The sequence below is a fragment of the Taeniopygia guttata genome, chromosome 3 (assembly GCF_048771995.1).
Source record: "Taeniopygia guttata chromosome 3, bTaeGut7.mat, whole genome shotgun sequence".
Lineage (NCBI taxonomy): Eukaryota > Metazoa > Chordata > Aves > Passeriformes > Estrildidae > Taeniopygia > Taeniopygia guttata.
This window is the reverse complement of record NC_133027.1, coordinates 5,174,100-5,183,926: the sequence shown is the minus strand read 5'-3', so window position 1 is coordinate 5,183,926 and position 9,827 is coordinate 5,174,100.

Below are 9,827 nucleotides of genomic sequence, written 5' to 3'. Positions count from 1 at the left end.
GTCAGAGACCAAATCTACTACATTGTTTAAAAAGCTTACTTTGTAAACTTTCTCACAAATGGAGGAGAAAAATAAATTTCACATAGTTTATTGTTGGATCATCTCTTACTCTAGAGAGTCACCTTGCTTGTCAAAATTTGTTGTGAGTCCTCAAAGTTTTGTGGATAAAATATTGAATTGATGTGAGCAAATTCACCTGTTAATCCAACAGTCAGAGAACAGGGCAAAATTGTACATCAGGAGATTTTATTTCAGTAAAAATTGTATCTATTAAAAAGAGGGATGATACTGTAGTAGCTGAGTAATTGGTCATGAAGAAGTAATGCCAGAGTACAGCAATAAATGCTGTGTCAGTCCTTGGGTATAAAAACCAACTTAATATAGAGATGTTGGGAGAGATGTTAAGTTGGGCTGCTGTCCTGGTGAGATACTGCTGGAAAACTGCTCAAATGCTATGACATTTAAAAAAATCATTTTTTTTTTTTTTAAGGTACATCTATGCTGGTAAAAGGCCAGTGCTGTGATCTTTTCTCTGTTCCTAAGTCCAATTTAAAATTCCCGAATATAAAGGTAGAGTTAGACCATTATGCAAACAAAGTTTAAAGTTATCACAGCTTTTTCTTCCTGAAAATGAGTCTGTGCATTTGGAAGAGAAAACAAAGTATTTATCAAGAAACCACTTGTCTAACACATAATCAAGCCTGCAAGTGGCAAAGCTAAAATAAGCACATATGTGTTTTTCCCTTACATCACAACTGTATTTCATCTGAGCAGCTCAAAGAGAGGAAACAGAGCTTTGTTAAAAAGCTATCACTCACCCTTACTCCACCACAGGATAGGACACACAGCCAGCTTTGATTGTGAGGACCTGTGAGCTCCTACATTTGCTCAGAAGATGATTTAAAAAAGGACAAACTCATGAGCAAAGCTCATTGGGTTTTTTTTACTCATAACTCAGCCATGAATATCCTGCATATTCATTGCATAAAGGTTTTCCTAGCGAAGATCTCACATGACATATATGCAATCCTTATTGCATGTTAAGATGTTTTAGGGGTGCAAAAAAGTTTCCATGCTGAAATCTTGTCAGGAGAAGAGCCTTTTAATAGTGTTTAGAATTTAAAATGGGTCAAATCCATTCCATCAGGACTTTTTCTGAGGTTGTTATTTTATGTCCTAAATCTCATGTAGGCACGTACACAGTCAGAGACACACAATCTGTACTGGAAGAGCATTCATCCATGTCTTTCTCCTTTTTCCTTGGCCAGGAAGAATTACTTAGCTATTTTCCCAGTGAGGTGATCTAATGCCCAGCAGCCACAGAATAGCCCCTAGACAAGTACAGGTCATTTACACACAAATAGGGATACTGAGGAAATTATATTCCAATAATTAAGCACTCTAATATTTGTTCTTCTGAATAAAGGAAACATTTCTCTCTCACCACTAACAAGGTCGAATCTGTCACAAATTATCTGCAGATATATCCAACTTTAAGCTAAAAGCACTGACAACACAAATTGCCAGGAAGAAGGTGCTTTATCCAAGGGGTGGAGCTGGGCTATTTTCCTCACTGGACCTTTTGGGAAAACCCAGTTTGGCCTGACTTACTGCCTCAGTTTTTGCTTGCTGAGATGGGCTTTGGCCTGTGTCCTATTTAGGTCTGGGACATTGCTTCAGGAAATGACAGGTGCTTTGGATATTCACCTCAAGGCTCTGCAAGGGAAGAATTGTGAATATCCATACCCTGGGTACATGCACACCCAGTCCCACCAGCTGTGGAGAGTACAGAATGTCTGTCCTGTTAAATCATGAAAGCAAGGTCTGGATCTTTCAGCCCTACATCACAGTGGGAACTTTGTACATAGGAGGTCCTACATTTAGGTCTGACATATTTCCCAGCAGAGCAACTGCCACATCAACGGCTGCCTGTCATTTCCATTTTTTCCTGATTGCCTTGTTTCTGACAGAGGCTTTCCACATGATGGGGAACAGCCACCTCCAACATCTCCTTTCAAATGTATTTGTGTGTCCACCCAGCTGCTGCATAGGGCAATCAAAATGCACACAACTTGAACTATTCCTCTTTAGGAAATGTCTTTATGTCTCCTAATTTGCTTTATCCCAATCCTGGTGGCTTTTAATGCAAAGGAAAGAAGTGAGGGTGTTTGACAAATATTGTTGCACACCTGGATCTACTAAATAACTTTATATATTTGTCATTCAAATAGCTGTAGGATTTTTCTTATCCAGCTTTCCATCTAAATAGGACATTGGTGACATATCACAAACTTTATGTAAATAAATGTAAACAGTTATGGCAGAGTTTTGAGCTTCTGGAATTATAAAAATAAGAAATAAAGGTGTTGCTTGGTCAGTGTCTCACCTAAAGAATGAGAAAGAATGTGCATTTAATAATCTTCTTAGAGAATGCCCTCAAGCATCATTAGGAGTGGCATTCAACTAACCAGACACACTCTGTGCATTTCTGTACCTGGTCTAACCTGCAATGTTTTCCTTTTAAATCATAGACCCATGGAATGATTAAGGTTTGAAAAGACCTCTAAGATCACAAACTCTTACCATTAACCCAGCACTGACAGGTTCACCGTTAGACCAACACCACCAACTATACTCCCTCAGCACCATATCTGCAAGTGTTTTCTATTTGTTTTCCAGAAGAAATAAAAACTTTAAACAGCAATTGTTGTCATGGTAAAGGAAGTTACCTAAAATACCTGGCTAAATAGGCCAGGTGAATGGAAGCACCATTTTTGGTCATGTTTGATGGCTGACACAGGTTCAAATCAGACCCAGGATGTCTCCTAGAAGAGGTTGATGTTATTTAAGACTCTGAGCTCAGTTCACTGAAGTCTGAGCTACAAGGATTCCTCAGTCAATGTGGATTTACAAAGCATGACTTGGGTGCACATTAATCTTCAGTTTTCTTCCTTGGTGTGTGCTCTTCTTGTGGACACAGCTGTGGAGACCAGGGAGGTGGAATAAGGTTCATCTTGCCTCCACACTGGGACAAAAATATTTCTTAGATCTCCTGAACTTTGAGCTAAGTTTTTTTGAGAATATTGACATTTATCCCATTTCTGCAGTGTTGGAGAAGAAACACTTTTTTCATTAAACATTAACCTCAATTCTTCGAGTCTGCAGACCCCTCAAGGTGAAAGCTCAGCCAAGAAAATACAGTTTATCCATGCAGTCCTTAAATATACTACTTCACATTAAAGAGAGAAGTAACATTCAGTGGATTTTCTGATCCTTAGATAGCAAGAATAAAATCACAGAATGGGTCAGGCTGGAAGGGACCACAGTGGCTCATCTGGTCCCTCCTCCTTGCTCAAGCAAGGTCGTCCCAGAGCACAGGGCACAGGATTGTGTCCAGACAGTTCTGGAATATCCCCAGTGAGGGAGACTCCACAGCCGCTCTGGACAATCCATTCCAGTCTCGATCACTGCACAAGAAAGAAGTTCTGCTTCCTGTTCAGGTGGAACATTCTGTGCATCAGTTCCTGCCCGTTGCCCCTTTGTCTTGACTGGATCCAAATCACCCCTACCAGCCTCTTAGCTGATTTATTGTAAATGTAGGTTGATATTGCAGTGTCTTTTTCTAAAATGAATGTGCTTTATTTTTCCATTTGAAATATCACAGACTTTGTTCTCTAAGATCTTACTTGATTACTAGACAGTATTTTTAATCTTTCTAGTATGCAAAGAACATCAACAGAAGGTAACAGTAGAAGGAATGAGCTTTTTTCCCTACCTCTAAATAGAACAGGCCAAATAATTACATCCTGTTAGACGATGTTCAGCTAAAACATGACTTGCTGAAAGGAGCATGTTTCACTTAAAAACTTCACTCTTTCATTTCTACTTTTATTGCATGCATGTTGCAAAGCAGGAGTTAAACGCTTAGTGAAGGTGTATCCCAAAGTTGCAGGAAAGCTGTTTACTACTGTTTACTGAGATAACAGGGTTCTGCTCCCTTCTGCAAGGGCCAGTGGGCCTGTCTGAACTGCTCTTGTGATAAAAAGGAACCTCAGCTAAGATGGATGCTTTGCATAACACCTAGGAGCTCTACCTATTATTTTATGAAAGAAGTAAGAAATAATAGCAATTAGATGCCCATGTTTCAGTCTCAGATGGTGAGTGGCTAATCATGTATTTTTATTGACTTTTCTTATGTTAATGTGTTTTTCTTGCTCCCCATCAGTCCCCTGTGCTTACTTGTTACAGGGCACTTGATGTGGCTGTTCCTGCCTATGTGAAATCCTGTACAGAGTCTGGTTCTAAAGGCAAGAAGGTCTTAATCTTCTGACAAAGAACAAGGAGATGGCTTCAGACATGACAGTGAATCACCTCATTTGACTTTCCTTACAGAGGACTATCTGCCTCTAGGTTTCAAAATCCACTCCGTAGCTATGAGTACATCAGGATTTGTGTTCACTGTTTGCATCATGTCAGAAGAGCACTAGGAAAGGACACTTGTAAAGGAAGGTGAAGACAATTGCATTGAGTCTTGGATATTAGGAAGAAATTCTTCCCTATGAGGGTGGTGAGGCCCTGGCACAGGTTACCCAGAGAAGCTGTGGCTGCTACATTCCTGGAAGTGTCCAAGGCCAGGTTGGATGGGGTTTGGAGCAACCTGGGATTGTGGAAGGTGTCCATGTCCATGGGAAGAGGTTGGAAAAGGATGTTATCTTAGGTCGCTCCCAATCTACACCATTCTGTGATTCTGGGCTTCCATAAGTGCTTTGTTCCTCAGTGACCTTTCATGATGCATTCCTTCCTTAAATCAGCAGACACAAGCACAGGTCAATCTGAGCAATCCCAGAAAACCTCCTGCTAAGTGTGCCTCTTCCACCATTTATACAACCATCAGACTCTGGAGGCTGAACTGGGATGTTCTCAGTGGTACAGCATCAGGGTGTGGTTTAGTGGTACCATTAAACAGTTGGTCTGATCACACAAGGATTTGTCAAGCCTGAGGGAGACAGTAAATATAAAATTTCTATGACTCAGTGAGTGCTGTAAACTCTGAGCCACAGCACAGTTTAAACCCCAACATAAACCATGCATTTTGTACATATTTTCACACTGACCAACAAATTCTAATAATTTTGACCTTGGCACCAATTGCAAATGTGGGTAGAACAATTAGTACATAACAAATCCCTGTAAGAAACTCCCATATTATTTGTATTTCCTGTGTGCAACTAACATCTCCTCCAGCTGCCTGAGGATGTTAGGCAAGTGGGGACTTCTTTGCAGCTTGAATGCTGACCTGATGGAAGACATGATTGGTCACCTTCATAATTAATTTACATGACTGTTTTTTAATTGTCAGGAAGTAGGTGCTAAATCACTGAATATCCCAAAGTAGTCCTGTGCTATTGAACTGACAAGATGAATTTATTATTTCCTCACAATGGGCCAAGAACAAATTCAATGAACAACTATAGCTCAAATTACTATTTAAAATACAACACCCCTTCCGGGACAAGCCAACACAGGAGGTACTACAATGAATTGGGAGCAAATAAATATGAGTATGGAAGGAAAAATTGCCTCAGTGGAAAAGTCCAGTCTCTGAAATGTTCATACCAAGCTGTGAAAGGTACAAGTTTTTGTGCTATATCTCAATAGATGCTACATTCTCCTTAGATAAGTCTCATTTACCTCTAAAGCATGCACAGAGTGTTAAATAACTCATACAAAGCTGGATAAAAATCTTTATACTGATCTGTCTAAACCTGCAAAGACTCTAAGTGCAAGGCTACTGGAATAGCCTAGGATCCAAAGATTTAAGCTTGGTTTATGACATGTCATGGTTAATATTGTGTCAAAATGGTCTGGACTGGTTTTCTGTTTCCAGAAATGCACCCATCCTTATGTTTATTGATTACAGAAAGGATGGTCCAAAGCTCATCCAGGAGGCAGGACAAAAAGCAAGACCAGAAACAGACTGAGCCAAAATGATGCTCCTGGGCCATGGACAGGTGGTGGGAGAGGCTTCAAGGGGGCTAAAACCTCCTCAGTGCTCATTATTAAATACTAGGCTTGGTGATTGTTGATATTTCTGGCTATTTTTATCTGCCCAGCAAATTTCCACATCTTTGGCTGGCTTCTCCCTTATCACAAGGTTTGTCTCCCTGCATTCACACTCTACAACTTGTTTTCATTTTACCTTTCCCCTCCAGATTCTTTACACATTTCTTTTCCATTGCCTTTTTTCTCCTTTCCCATTTAAAAATTGATTTCCTCATGAACACTGAGCCACTGCTATCCATGGAAGAAGCATGATCACTGCTTCCAACACCTAATTTATTGACTGACATTTTTTACCTCTTCAATCATCCAGCTTTTGTCTCTTCAGGAGTATGGAATTTTTAGGTCATTGAGGACTTTTCCTGCAATTGTAGGTAGGTTACCACATAATACTTTCAAGAAATATTTTGCTCTTTGTAAAATTTTCATGTCCTTCATTCAGATGGAAGGCTGCTGCTGACCTTTCCAGTTTTAATCCTTAGAAATTTACTTTTTTCACTGAATTTCTTAATGAAGTATATATGTGTGTATATATATATATATATATATATATATATAATGTTGATTTTGTGCTGAAAACAAAGAATAAAATGCAAGAGGTTGAGAAGTATCTCCTGCCATAAGAAATAGTGGCATCTGCACAAGAGTCACTCCTAGAAAAAAGCATCAAATTAAGAGACTCTTTTAGGAGACATTTTCTGGTACGTTGTTGGGTGAGTGTGGAAAATCACTTCCATCATCTGACCGGAGTTGCACAGCCACATTTACATAAGAGGTGAATCCATTCTTGCTTTCAATTTACTGAAATTTTATAATTTCTGTGCTTCAGAAGCAGTAGTGCTCAGAAAATGTCCTTCAATGTGTCAGTCCTGTGCAAAAATCACAAGGGCTACAGTTCCATTTTTGCCAAAATAAGCCTCTTTTGACCCTTCAGCAATCACTTGGTGGGAAACTTATCATATGTGCCTGCAGAAAGAATGTTGTATATCACTAAATAAAAATAACACGTTTAATAGAAGATAACACTTCCTTTGATATCTTTAATGTAGTTTTCTAGAATTTGTTTGCATTGGGAAAAGACTTTTTAAAGAAGATAGATGAATGGTTTTGAGTGCCCTAAAAACCCCTGGTGGTTTAAAGTCAGTGCTTGAAATAAAAAAATCTTCTGGTTCATTCAACAAGATAAATAAAAGCCATAATTTGATTTTCATGTGGCATCCAGGGCTTTCCTCTTTTTCTTTCAGCACTTCATGGAGCAGTGGGAAAAGAGAAGAAACCAGAGGAGTGTTAATGATGCAAAACATCAAGTGAAAAGCATAATTTGATTTCAGATGGTCATTTCTGTGGAGAAAAACCCAAGAATCTGACAATAATGATTTTAAAAGAATAATTTCCAGTTACATGTGTTGAGCCTTGGGTTTTCCATCAGTGACCAAATTAATATTTAACATGGCTCTTTTCAATGCCAGTTTGCTACCTCATCTTTTCCTAAAATTTGCCTTTCTTCCAGCGTTGTTATTGATGCTGGTGTCAGAGTATCTGTCAGTCCTGGGGAGAGTCTGAGGACCCAAGGGCAGAGGGCTGAGACCAGTGACCAGCCCATGAACCTCAGACGTCACCGGTGGGTTGGGAGGGAGTGTCACGTCCTCGCTTCTATCTCCCAGTGCTCCCTGTCCCCCTTGGCTTTGGTTAAACTGAGATATAATTATGCTGGAGGTGTGGCCATCAAATGTGATATTATAATTTACAGGACCTAGAGCTTTGTGGGCTCTTTCTCAGCATTCACTAATTAATCTTCCTTGCCCTGACTGTTAGTTTATCTCTGCCTTGCAGTCGGTGAGGCTGAAGCTCGCAGGTCAAATGTCTTGCTTGGGGGTTAAAAGTCTTGCACACAGCCTAGAGTGGAGACAGGAGCTGTCAAAAAAGTTTTTAATTAGAGAGTCCATCTCCTGTTTATCACAGTTTAACCATGGCCTTTACATTAGAGGAATCCCATTTTTGGCAGCTTGTCCTGGAGTGATGGGAGCAGCCCAGGGGTGGGGAACATCCTTTACTGTCCCTGCTCTAATGGACCTTTTCTGCTTCGGCTTGCTCAAACATCTTGCCATGAATTTATTTTATGGGAATAAATTGTATATTCTGACAATAAAAATTTCAAATGTCATGTGAAGGTTTCCAACCCTTGCTTTCTATTTAGTATGAGGTGTTAAGGGAGTAGCCTCAAGTTGTGCTAGGGAAGATTTAAATAGGTATTAGGGCAAATTTCTCCATGGAAGGGGTTGTCAAACATTGGAATGGGTTGTTCTGGGAAATGGTGAAGTCACCAACCCAGGAGGTGTTTAAATGGCATGTGGAAGTGGCCCTTGAGGTCACGGTTTAATGGTGAAGGTATTTTCCGACCTTAATGATTCTGTAATTTCATGTTAGCCTGCTGGTGAGATTTGTCAAGAACAAGAGTGAGGCTAGTTTTGTGGAAGATTTGTTCTAACATAGCAGTAGATGGAGAAAAAGATGGGAGATACTGGCCCGTGACACTCAGCAAGACATTGGGATACTGAAAGCGATGACCTTCCCTTTGGTTTAGCCCAGAGGCCAAATTTGGTAATGGAACTGCTACCGTGGGGGCATTTTAAATATGAAAAATATTCTTTCTTCAGAAGCTGTCACACTGTTAAGTTACTTCATAACCTTTATTCAAAACTGTGTTTAAGGCCCGTTATGTGAAACAGCTGAAGAGCTCTTACACTCCTCTCCACAGATAAGCTTAGACTTGTTCTGTAGTAGTTGCTCTTATCATCTCTTAGCACATGTGCTTCTTGGGAACCAGAATAGAAATTGTAAGAAATTCCTGGTGTTATATTCTTCTTGCCTGGACTAACACCTAAAAGGTAGCCCAATTCAGCACAAACCAAAAAGCACATCTTAGAAGTGTCAAAAATGAAGCCACTGTCAAGATATTAGTATGAAAAATAACTTTGTGAAAAGTAACGGAGGGAAAAATCATTTGACATGCTGGATCTCAGCAAATGTCATATTGCTTTTACCCCATCTGTGTGTGATAAACACATATTCAGCAGCCTCTCAGCTTTCACAGGGACATGTACAACAAAGTGAAGTATCCCAAGCACTCCTTGACGTCAGCTCTGAGAAACAGGAACACCCAGGCAGCATTTCCAGCATTTCATCTCACGTCCTATTTGTTCTATTCCACATCAGTAGGGAAGCAGAATCTTTTGAAATCTCCTACAAAAGTACAAAGGTTGTGCCTGGGTACCCTGCAGTAACCCAGAAGGGTGTCTGGTGCTCCAGGGTTCAAGCTGTAGGAGATCTTTTCCATCTCCTGCTGCTGCTGTGCTCAAACATCATAGCTGGATATCCAGAGCATGAAACTTGGCTCTCTGGGGAGGGAGCTCTATTAGAAATCTCTGATAATAAACAAATTCCTTGTTAAATATTCATTGGCCCAGATAAAGGGGGAGGAAAGAGGAAAAACTTGGAAAATAACCCAGAAAACACCTGAGAGTTTTGCCAAAATTATGCATCCCCCCATAAGATTATTGACATTTTACAGGTTAGTGTTTTCTGAGGAAAACACTGGTGTTTTAGGAAATTTTCACCAGCATTACACTCCCTAAAAATCATATTTTTAGTCAAGGTTGAGGTTGGAAGGGAGATAAAATATCATCTTGTTCCACTCCCTGCCATGGTCAGGGACAACTTCCACTATCCCAGGGTGCTCCAAGCTCCATCCAACGTGGCCTTGAGCA